Raw genomic sequence first — 12,874 nt, forward strand, 5'->3', positions numbered from 1 at the left:
TTCCTGGGTCTGTTGTCGCGCAGGCCGGGAGCTCACGCGCACGCCGCCGGGTGATCGCAGCAAAGATTTAAATTTTGAGTAAAGACGCATGCCTTCCTACTTTCTGGACTATTACCACAGTTTTCTTTCCTCTACTCCTCTTCCTATGTCCTCTCAGCCTTTTTCTTTGCTTCAGATGAACATACGAATTTCAGTAAGTGTCTACTTTCCTGACAATGTAGGGAAGTCCTGAGCACTTAATCCTGTTTCAACTAATCAAGGTAGTTTAAATCCTGAGTGTGAAGTTTAAAATGAAAAATAATCTTACCAAATAAGCCCTTGTTTTCACAATAATTTAAAAAGAACCCTTTCTTCTGCCATGAAATATTTCTTCAAGCAGATTTTCTAGTAATAAAATACTCTGAATGGCAGAAATAAGCAAAAAGAGAAACAGAGACACATGGATCCCCAGGAACAACACATGCATGCAAGTCTCTGAATTCCTCCAAAACCGCTCTGGAGCCAGCTCTTTTTTTACCCGTTAAGTTTTAGCAGAGAAAACAGAAGTTAATTCAGGAACAAAGTGATTTGTTCAAGTTTACATACTTTGTAGGTTAATAAAGATTTAAACCCAGTTTTGTAATAGGAAGAAAAGGTTTAAAGGTATTGAGCAAATGGGAGGGGTAGGGGAAAGGTAAAAAGGGAAGAGAAAAAAATAAGAGAAAAAGAAAAAAAATGGAAACAAAGTCTTTGTAAATAGGGAAGGGTGGAGGAGGGTAGGGAGGCTAGGGCAATGGGGAAAAAAAATAAGAACCAAGATACATCATGTCATGTAAAAGTAAACTTTTAGGTAAACTTATTCCACTCTCAAGTGAAAGGCAATAGTTTTTTGTTTTTTTTTTAACTTCAGAACATGAGTTGGATATAGTTTTAATATAGGGACCAGTTCTCATCTAAATAAAACACTGGAAAAAATATAACCATTACTTTTCACATTGGTGTAGGGGAGGCGGGAAGGGTAGGGGAAAGGGAACAAGGGAAAAGAAGAAATATGAGAAAATGAAAAAAAATAGAAAAAAGAAGGTTTTGTAAATAGGGAAGGGAGGAGGGGGTGAAGGGAGGGGCAGGAGTATGGGGAAAAAATGAGAGCCAAGACCTGTCATGTAAAGGTACAAGATCCCAATGATAAATGTAACTGTACTGTATACCTAAAATGTACCAATAAACTCAATGAGAAAAAAAATATAACCATTACTGAGAAACAAGTCCAATATTAGAAGGAGGTGTATGTAAACCAGTCTTTAGTGTTCTGCTCTAGTGTCATATGGCTTCTGCAGTGATAGACCACTCTTTCCTTTGGGAGTGATGATGTTCTATGTACTCAGTCCAGAAGAAATTTTTACTTGGGATTGTTTTCTTAAATACGTGTATTTACAGTGTGTGGAACTGCAGTTGCATATCAACTCCTCCATATAAAGAACATAAAGTTGTATTTAATATGACTAATAAGTTTCATCTTCTAGCCCTGAGCTTCAGTATTGGGTAGAAAGGAAAGAGAGACTTCAATGTGAAACCAAAATGAACAGACAAAATTTTTTTTATAAAAGAAAAGAGGAGGGCTGGGGATTTAGCTCAGTGGTCCCACTGCTTGCCTTGTAAGCACAAGGACCTGAGTTCGATTCCCAGCACTAAAACAACATCAACAACAACAAAACGAAACAAACCAAACAACAACAACAAAAAATAACAGAGGGGAATAAATGAAAATTACTCTATTGATTCCTTGGGCTGGGTCTAAAAGATGATATTCTGAATGTTCTCATAGCATAAGGCACTTCACACAAATAAGTAATAAGCTCTTCATGCTAAAAAACGGATGAGTAATGAAAGAGAAGTTGAATTGCGCTCGAGTCAGCTGTTGGAGAATTAAAAAATTGTAGACAAACTTGTGTTCATCAAGATTCTTCTCTTTTTAGGGTTTCTCCCTTTCTCTTCTTTTCCTCCTTCCTTGTCCCTTTTTCCCCAGAAAACATTTTTAGAAAAACCCTAGCAGTTAGTGCAACTAATATTCAATCGGCACACAATGCAAACAGGTAGAACAAAAAAGGTATTTTCCTTCTTTTCAGTTTTCTCACCAGTTAAAAAAGAAAAAAAAATGTCTGAGCTCTTTTAAGTCTTCAGAATTCCAAAATAAAAGATAAAAAGCCCTCAAAGAGAAGAGCACCCCCCAAAAAAGATGTATCACAGATCCAAAGGAGGCTTTTTTGTATCAAAGCACACTTGTTATGGTTTTTCATCTTCTATAGGCTCACTGTGGTATTCTGCCACATACAGGCTTTTGTCAGTGTTGCTTGGTATAGCTTTAACTTCTGTTCCCAGCTTCTCAATACTTTTCAGGTTGAAGCGATCATCATAAGTGATCAAGTTGATGGCTAAGCCAAGATGACTAAAGCAACCTGATCTTCCAATATGATGAAGATAGGTCTCTGCCAGCTTTGGGAAATCGAAGTTCATTACCACATCCGCAGCTTGTATATCAATACCTCAGGCAAACAGATTAGTGTAAACAAGATTGCAGGATAAGTCATTTCGGAAATTATCATATAAATGATTTCGATGTTCCTGCCTCATTTTAGCATGAATACAGAAGCAAGAATAACCCAGTTGAGAAATCTTGGCTAGCAATTCAACTCACTGAGAGGAGTTGCAGAAAATGATTGACTGGTTTATCTGAAGCCTGGAGAAGTGTGTTGAGGTCGTGTACTTTTTGGCACTCCGATACATATGCCTAGTACTGGGTTACTCCCTGCAGTGTTAGTTCCTTCATCAGGTTATTCTCGCAGGGTTTCTGCAAATGGGAATTCATGACCTGTTGCACACTAAGAGGGAAAGTAACAGGATATAGTAAAATCTGCCTGTTTTTAGGTAATGTGAGAATAATATCCTCGATTATCTGCACAAAATCCTGTGACAGCAACTTATCTGCCTGATCCAGTACTATCATCTGGACATGATCAACCTTTGCTACTCCTTTCTTGATAAGATCCAGGATTCTGCCAGGGGGTAGCCATTACCACATGGACTGTATCATCAAGTCTCATTATATCATCTCCTAAATTGGTTCCTCCTCTGGTTGCCATCACTTTGGACCCTTCCATGTATTTGCTGACCTGGATGCAAATTTGAGTGACTGAAAAGCAAGTTCTCTAGTGGGAATAATCACCATTGCTTGTATATTGTCCTTGTTCAGGTCTAGCTGTTCAAGTAAGGGAATGAGGTAGGCACCGCTCTTGCCTGTTCCATTTTGTGCTCTAGCTAAGATATCCCTACCAGATAAAGCAATGGGAATGCTCCCCTCTTGAATAGGGGATGGCTTTTCCCAGCCCATTTAAAAATTTCCCTTCAATAACTGCCATTTCAAACAGTAATCCTCAAACTCATTTCCTTTTGTGGAGGTCACATCTGAAGTTTGGATTCTTAGCTCCTTTGGAGGGAGTTTTAAAGTCTTTTCCCAGTCATCACCAGGCGTTATAGTGGTGGTCTTGCTCTGGGCTTACTGCTGAATGCCCTTGTAGATTGTACTGGTGTTTTTCAACTGGTTCATCTGTGGCTGTGGCTGTGTACCCCCTCCTCTGGGACCACCACTGGGTTTCACATGGCCCCTCAGCTGACTATTTTGACTGGGCAGACCTATTATAATGGTTCTCTGTTCTGGCTGTGCTCATGCTGTGTTAATTGCAAAGGTGTCTAGTTCAAACTTCAAAACTTTTGAAAGTCAGTAGAGAAACCATAATAACAGTTTATTAGACTCTCCAAAATGAAGAGACAAATGTAAGTCTTGCTCAATATATGAATCCTTCATTGCAATGCAGGCAAGCACCTGTAAGTCTCTGAGTGGTAAGCAACAGTAACTTGCTCTCATGCATGGAATCGATTTTTTATTTTTAGAAAGCCATCTAACAAGCATGAGTTATATCTGAACTCACTCACTTCAATTCTGCTCCCTGTGGCTCAGGCAGAGCCCTACCATGGAGGCCACTCCCACTTGGTACCCTCAGTCCTTTATTCTTCTTTGTATACTTTTTAAATAGGTTTCAACATATCCTTAGCTTACATAACTACAATACAATGAGTAAGCTGAAGAAATCAATGTTGATGCAATACTATTAACTAATCTGCATACCTTGTTCAATTCAGGTCAAGTGTTTCACCGATGTTCTGTATCTGACCCAGGCATGAGGCATCTATATGTATAGTCACATGATGTGTTTGTTTCCTAAGTCATATTAATCTCTTTTAATCCAAAAAAGACCCTCAGGTGTGTGTGTGTGTGTGTGTGTGTGTGTGTGCATGCGTGTGTGATGATCTCAACAGTTTTGGAGTAGTTTGCCCAGTTATTTTGTGGAATTTCTATCAATTTAAGTATGTCTTATGTTTTCTCTCAAAGTTGAGATTATGTGTTTTGGTGCAAGCACACAAAAATCATTGTGTTTTACTGGAAGCATCATTTCGGAAGGAAAATGGTATAAATTGTCCCATTGCTGCTGGTAACTTGGATCACTTGGTTTAGGTGATATCTGCCAGGTTTCTCCACTATAGAGTTACTGTTATTAGGTTTAAATTTGTAATAAATGATTATTTTGAGGAAACATACTTGGAGGAGTTCATATAAATATTCTATCTGATAATTTTCCCTCTAATTTTAACAATCATTGATTCTTGCTTGCATTAGTTATTAATATTTTATTGCCAAATGCTGAATTTTCTATATTCAATATTTCTTCTAAATTATTAACTTATTTATGCCAAAGGTTGTAATTTTTTGAATGTTTGCATGAAAATTTTATATGTGTTACCTACAAAAATTGAAGGAAGAAGAATATAAATTTTTCTTTTATATTCCATTGGCATGTGCTATTCCAGGACTGGAACACCAGGGATAAAAGGATTAACTGAAATTTTATTGTGTCAAGAGCTTTTCCTTTCCCTATGTTTATTTATTCATTAAATTATTTATTTGTACCCATATACCATAAAACCATGGATATTTGGTTTCTTCTGTGGGTAGTAATATATTCCTATCCTTACTTATTTTATTCCTAACTTTCCCAGATTTGGCTATTAAAAACTCCTTCAAGTTGATTTTTATGTCCTTTGGAAATGTTGCTGTGAAGCTTTTCAATTAATATTTCCTTACTTTCGGACATGCAGACTGTCTAGGTTTATCTTGTTCTTTCTATTTTGTAGTCTTTTAGTCAGTCACATACCTCAGCACTAATATCATGAAATTTTGAACTGTCCTACTAGATATAGATTGACTTAAATGTAAGAGTCATTTTTAGTAGTCAGATATCACCAAGATCAGATACAGAAAAGCCAAACTTTTAAGAAAGCTATGAACATTTTAAAATCAGTATATAAAATGAATGTTTCTGATGGAGTATTAATTAAAATTTAATCCAATTTGAGATTGGGATATTTAGAACACACATGAAGGGAGTTTATTCCCAAACACCAGTGTTTTACTTTCAAATATACATGTATCTAGAGAGGTTCCTAAACAGTCTTTTCACAGAGTAAAGTTCCAGAATAATCTGGCCTACTGTAGGTCTCTTTCTGGAAATTTCAGGTTCAGGAATTAGATGTAAAGCATTGCATAGGAGTACTAAAGGAATTCATAAAATTCCAACTCTCTGAACCTAGGGTTGAGTATTGGTGCCAATGAGTGAACACTGGCCTTCTTTGCCCCTGAATAGCAGCATTTAAAAGTTGTTTAATCTGGAAGTACTGGAAGGCCTCTGTCACACTGCAGCTCCTGTCCCCACCTTGGCATGGAGTTAAGCACTGGGTCCTACATGGCTTCACAGAAAACAACTGAAATATATAGCAGTAGGAGTAGGAGAAAACAAACATACAGAGCTTCAGAATGGAACCAATATAGACATAGTTACACTTGAACAATTACATGCATATCAATTTCAGTGAATACTGCTGAGAAGTGAGTTAAAAGGGTCATGGTTAAATTGAACAAGTTGGTATTTAACATACAGACAAAACATTTGTGATTAATTTGCTTTTTTTAGTAGAATGTGATTTTTCTGACTTACTTTAATACATAATTCATTTGTAGAAGATGCAGTGCAGTGAAAGAACCGGGAAAAGCTATGATGTGACAGGTGGTGCTCACATTCTTTAGGTGTCATAAACTCATCTTCTACTCTTCACACACTAGTGTGTGAATTAAATGATTCTTAGAATTGCCAATTAAATTCAACAGTGTAGCAACATACAAAATACATGCACAAAATAAGTAACTTACAAATGCACAAAATAGTGAACTTACTGATAAAGAAATTAGGAAAACAATACAATTGACAATAGCATAAAATCAAATACTTAATATTAACTTAACCAAAGTAGCTTGTACAATGAAATATCAGACTTAAAAAGGAAATTGAGGAGAACATCAAAAAATGTAAAAATAAACCCATTTCCAGGATAGGCAGAAACAACATAATTAAAATTGCCAAACTTCCAAAACTGATATACAGATTTTAAGAAATCCCAATAAAATGTCAACATCTAGTCTCAAAGAGCAAGAGAAAATAATCCTAAAATTTATCCAGAATCAGAAGAGATCCAGAATAGCAACAGCAATCCTTGGTAAAACAAGCAAAGCAGATGGCATCACAATCCCAGACTTGAAGTTATACTATAAAGGTACAGTGTTTAAAATAGCATGGTTACTCTAGGCAGGCAGTTAAATATGAGTGGTGGGAAAGGATTGAGCATTGGAAGTCCGAGCACAAGCTGTCCTTTTCTGTAGGTGTTTGAGGTTAAGTTGTTAAGAAGCTTCTGTCTCTGGTGAGGGAACAGGGGATGAAGACCCAGGGTGTTAATTGGCCTCAACCAATAAGGATGAGAACCTAGGTGGAGAGACAATCATGAAGGACTGGGGAGTTTCTGCTCACCACATTTTAATATTTAAAGTGGGGCAGGAGTATGTCATGAATATGCAGGAGGAGGCTATAGAACACCCCAGAGTCAGGAAGCATGGAAGAAATAAAGGAACCAGAAATAAAAACAAAAGGTCTCTCATATTCTTGTGGCATTCCATCTCTCTTGTAGCTACATTTTACTTTGCTATAAACTCTTTTGCTTTGAAACCACTACCTCTCTTGCACATGGTTTCTCATGATGCATGGGACAGTTGGGGTGAATTCTTTTCCCCAGGATGCCAAGAACCAGGAAAGGGCAAGTTATAGTACTGGCACAAAAACAGGCATATGCATCAATGAAACAGAATAAGAGTAAAAATTACATTTCATCTAGCTATTCTCCTCTGTGTCTTCCCAAGAATTAAAATGATCATATTATAGGGATACATGTATACACCCATATTTATAGCAGCAAAAATTTTAATAGCTAGATCTTGGAAAAAGTATGGTATATGAATGTAACAGGTAAAAGGATAATGAAAATTATACACAAAGGAGTATTGTGCTGTCATAAAGAAAAATAAACTAGAAGCACTCATAGGTAAATGGAAAATATAATGTTAAGTGAAATAAATCAGACACACAAGCTGAAATATCACTTTTCTTTATATAAGAAAAATACATACAAATAATGAACAAAAATAAGAAGAGAGATAAATAGAAAATAGGGAGATATTCAAATACTTCTCCCAAATTACATATTCCATTATTTAAAAAATTTCAATATACATGCTAACTTATTTCAATTATACTAAAAGTTTATCTTAGTTCATTGAAAAATTTATCTTTTTTTTTTGCAAGAATCATTTTATTTGTGTTGTACTGAGTGATAACTTTGAAGATAATGATGCACAGTGTAATAAATATTCTTATTATTCATTTATAAAAATGTTTTTAGATAAAATAAAAAGAATTTTATATATCTGTGTTTCTCATAAAATAGTATAAACCATTTGTATTTATCTTAGAAAATACATGTTTTAATGTTTGTTTTATTTTTCCATTAGATATTACCAAGTCTCTGTTATATTCAATTTTCTATTATCTTCATACAGGTTAAAACTCTGGTCTACCTCATCTTTGCAATTAACCTTCAGGGTCTACCATAACAATGACTGGAGAATAAAAATATTTAAAAGAAATCATTCCAAGTAACAGGTAATAAGTAACAAAACCTATAGAATTTATGTGGAAAACATCCAAATGGGACTACAGTCTAGGTTTTCTGCTTTGGATAGTTCTGAGTTTTGCTTTGATTATTAATATTTTGGTGGAGACAACAAACCACATTATGTGATGATTATAACCTATAATATAGTGTCTAAGATTTCCCTTTTTAAAAGACATTAATATTGTCATGAAGCATATAAGTGACATCATAATTGCTCAATGAGATGTAAGAGGAAATACTTTATCTGTTGTAAGTACGAAATGTGCAAAGATAGTGGATATCTGCAGAAGACAGAAATTCACCCTATCTTTTCATTTTTATTTTTCTTTAACCTTTTCTCTTTTATTAAAATTATAATCTTGAGGAATAGAGGAGCCAAGCAGTGCAGGCTGTCCAGTAGCACTGCCCCTTTGGAGCAGAGGCACTGAACTGCCAGAGCACCAGCACCCCCTCCCCACTTCTAGCCACTGGGCCATTCTAGCACCTGGATCCACACTGCAGAGGGAGAGTGGGTCAGAAAGGCCATTGTTCTGAGCTCCAGGTGATAGAGCAGAAGTACATAAGAGAAAGAGACTCTCTGAGGCTCCTAGATGAAAACTGAAGCCCATTGGAAAAGTGAAGAAAATCTCTGTTAATAAAGGCACACCAGACCACCATAATGGCTAAGTTGGAGGGGTTCACCACCTCCCATTGGAACTTGGACTATCTTAAAGGAAAAGGCAGCTGGAACCTGCAGAGGACCTTGAAGAATTCAACCCAGCAGGAGGTCAGAGAACTCAACTTGGGCCTTGTAGCCAGAAATCAGCCTGAATCTCAGGGATCAGCTCCTGGCTTGCTGGAGTAATTGATTTAGATATGCACACACCTAACCATGCTATTGTGACAGCAGATAAATACCCCAAAGGAGGGTCTTTATTTTTTAGTTTCAAAGTATTTTTTCTCAGTATTAATAATTTTAAAATTTTATTTATTTTTTCTTTTCAAATTTTTCCTTCTTTTCCTTTCTTTCTCTTACTCTCTCTCACTCTCTTGCTCTCACTTTCTCTTTCCCAATGTGTTCTTCATTTCTCTCCCTTTTTCTTCCTGTTCCTAATTTTAATTTCTTCTTTCTTTTTCCTTCTCTTGATTGTCATCAGTTTGTTTGTTTGTTTGTTTTGGTACTGGGGATCAATCTTGGGACCTTGCCCTTTCAAGGCAGGCAGCAGAACCACTGAGCTAAATCCCCAGTCCTGTCATTAGTTTTAAAGGAAAGTGAATACAGCTTCTAGCCTCCTTATTGCTGTTAGGTTTTTCTGTTCTTGTGTTTGTTCTTTTGTTCTGTCTTCTCTTGTCTTCAACAGCTTCCTGGAGTTTGCATGATGTTCCTGTGTCCTCTGGCCTCACTTCTAACGGTTCCTTATCCTACCTATCTATCTTTCCCTGCCCACCTCCTTCTAAGTCCCAATCCTGCAGGGAAAAGTTGCTATATTGAGCAGTTTATTCCCTATAAACATATTTTGGGTTGGTCCTCAGTTTTGATTTAATTCACACAGTTAAAGGTGATACATTAATAACTACCACAAATTGCCATTTTTGAAACTGTGTTTGATGGTATTGTTGTTGCTGATTATATCATTTGGGCTAAGGTGTTGTGATTGATGTAATCAGTTGTCCTTCCTGGTATATTGAAAATAAGATTACCTAAGAGTCATTAGTGACTCAAAACCTAAAGACCAGCTATATTTGGAAGACACCTCTGAGAAGTGATCATTCCATAAAGGTTCAAAATACAAGCAACAAAGATAGTTACAATAAGCAATATTGAAGCATCAACCCAGGAATTAAGCCAAAAACTGTACCCCCCCCAAAAAAGGAGAAGACATCTCCGTAACTCACAAAACTAGACTCACCTCATCAAAGCAAATTCCATGGGAAATGAGGGGGGGGAAGTCGGATAATCAACCACCTGGACACACTGAACTGATGGCACAGGAAGTAACAAAACAGATCAATCAGGCTCTAGAAAAAATTCAAAACAGAAATAATTTCCCAGATAACTGGAGAAGGTGAGCAGAATGAAAGATATGTTTATAGACTCTAGAACAGAAATGGATAAAAAAAATACATGAGTTCAGGATCATGATAGAAGACATGAATGCTCAGCATAGGAAAGAAGTGGAAACCATGAACGCCCAATGTAGGAATGAAGTGGAATCCAAGAAACAGATTCAAACAGATATCTGGGAGATTAAAAACTTTATTTCAGGTATTCTTAGCAGAATGATTGAATGTGAAGACAGATTATTAGATAGAGAAGACAGGATTGCAGTCAATAACCATGAAAAGAGAGATCTCTTAAAAATAGTAAGGGACAATGAAAAATTAATCCAGAAGCTTCTAGACGAAGCAAAGAAGAATAATATAAGATTGATAGGAATCCATAAAAAAGCAGGAGAAAGTACAAATGACATTAAAAAGCTGTTCACAGAATTAATGATAGACAACTTCCCACACAGTTAGAAAGAATTTGACATATAAATAAGTGCCGCATAGAGGACTCCACCTAGCCATGATAAAAACAAAACAAAACACAACTAACCTATACCTACATATATAATAATCAAGATCCTGGAAACCCAGTGGAAGAACAAAATTCTACAAGCATTAAAAGAAAACAAAACAAAACAAAATACATACAAAGAAAAGCCCATCAGCATCACAGCAGACTTTTCAACACAAACCTTCAAGACAAGGAGAACCTAGAGTGAGGTATTTCAAGCCCTAAAAGAAAACAAACTCCAACCAGGACTTATGTATCCTGAAAAACTATTTTTCTTTTTTTAAAATTAAGTTTATTGGTACATTTTAGGTATACAATATAGTTACAGTCACTATTGGGATCTTGTATCTTTACATAACATATCTTGGTTCTTATTTTTTTCCCATTCCTCAGCCCTCCTTTCACCCCTCCCCACCCTTCTCAGTTTACAAAGACTTTGTTTCCATATTTTTCCTTTTCTCATATTTTTTCTATCTTTCAAAACTAATGGGGGAATAAGATGCTTAAATAATAAAGAACACCTGATAAATTTCATGAATACCAAAAAAGCTAAAATTCTAAATAATTCTAAACAAATCCTTGAAAAAAAGACAATGAAGGTTATAACGCCATAAGGCAAAACATGTATTTTACTTCTTAATCCATTCTGCCAGTCTATTTCTTTTGATTGGTGAATTGAGGCGATTAACATCTATAGTTATAACTGATATATATTGACTTATCCTTGTCATGTTATTTTTCTGTTGTTAGCTCTTTTATTTTTTATTTTTCCCTCTCTCCTTTAATTTCTTTCCTCACCTATCAATTTGCTCTGTTTTGCCTTATGGGATGAAGGGAGGGCAGGGAAAAGGGGAAAAAAATGAGAACCAAGATCTGTCATGTAAAGGTACAAGATCCCAATAATGAATGTAACTGTACTGCATACCTAAAATGTACCAATAAACTCAATGAGGAAAAAAAAAAAAACAAAAGGAAAGAAAAGGTTCAAATTCATGCAATTTGGAACAAAAAAGTGAAGTCACAAAAGATCCAGCATAAATCCGGAGGGTCGTCAATATGAGGAAAAAAAAAAAAACAAAAGGAAAGAAAAGGTTCAAATTCATGCAATTTGGAACAAAAAAGGTGAAGTCACAAAAGATCCAGCATAAATCCGGAGGGTCGTCAATGCCTACTTTGAGAACCTATACTCTAATAAAACAGAGAACACAGAAGAAATGGACAGATTTCTAGGTAAATATGAGTTACCAAAATTGACCAAAGAACATATAAAAGTCTAAACAACCCAATTACAACCAGTGAAATTGAAAATGTAATTAAAATTTTACCAATAAAAAAAGCCCAGGTCCTGAGAGCTTCACTGCTGAATTTTACAAGACATTTAGAGAAGAACTACTGCCACTACATTTTAAACTTTCCAGTGAAATTGAAAGGGAAGCAATACTTCCAAATTCATTCCTAGAAGCAAGTATTATTTTGTTTCCAAAACCAGGGAAAGAGCCACTCAAAAAAGAGAATGACAGGCCAATCTCCTTAATGAACAGAGAGGCAAAAATCCTCAATAAGATACTGGAAAGCAGAATACAGAAAATCATCAAGAAGATCATACACACTGATCAAGTCAGATTTATCCCAAGGTTGCAAAGATGGTTCAACACACATAAATCAATAAAAGTAATACACTATACTAACAGAGTCAAACACAAAAAGCACATGATCATCTCAATAGATGCAGAAAGCACTTGAAAAAACTGAACAACACTCATAATAAAAACCCTGAAGAAAATTGGAATACATGGTCTTTATCTCAATTTGATAAACAAATAGCCAACATCATACTAAATGGCCAATAACTGAAAACCTTCACACTAAAATCAGGAACAAGACAAAGGTGTCCACTATCACCACTCCTGTTCAATGTATTTTTTGGGAAACATTAGCCAAAGCAATTAAACAAGATAAAAATGAAAGCAATAAAGATAGAAAAGGAAGAAGTTAAACTGTCATTATTTGCTAATGATATGACACTCTGCATAGAAGACCCAAAAAGTCCACCAAAAGACTTCTAGACTTAATTGAGAGATTCTGTAGAGTAGCTTGATTTAAAGTAAACACTCAAAAATCAATAGCCTGGGGCCAGGGATTTAGCTCAGTGGTTCCACTACCTGTCTCAGATGCACAAGGACCTAA

The 12,874-nt window shown here is 35.8% G+C and overlaps 1 pseudogene; it reads right to left on the reverse strand.

Moving 5' to 3' along the window:
* Window positions 1-2,262: 2,262 nt before the first annotated feature.
* On the reverse strand, window positions 2,263-3,704 carry LOC104862925 (annotated as a pseudogene).
* Between the last annotated feature and the right edge of the window lie 9,170 nt (window positions 3,705-12,874).

This window comes from Fukomys damarensis, unplaced genomic scaffold (assembly GCF_012274545.1).
Source record: "Fukomys damarensis isolate Sample0158 unplaced genomic scaffold, DMR_v1.0_HiC HiC_scaffold_35, whole genome shotgun sequence".
Lineage (NCBI taxonomy): Eukaryota > Metazoa > Chordata > Mammalia > Rodentia > Bathyergidae > Fukomys > Fukomys damarensis.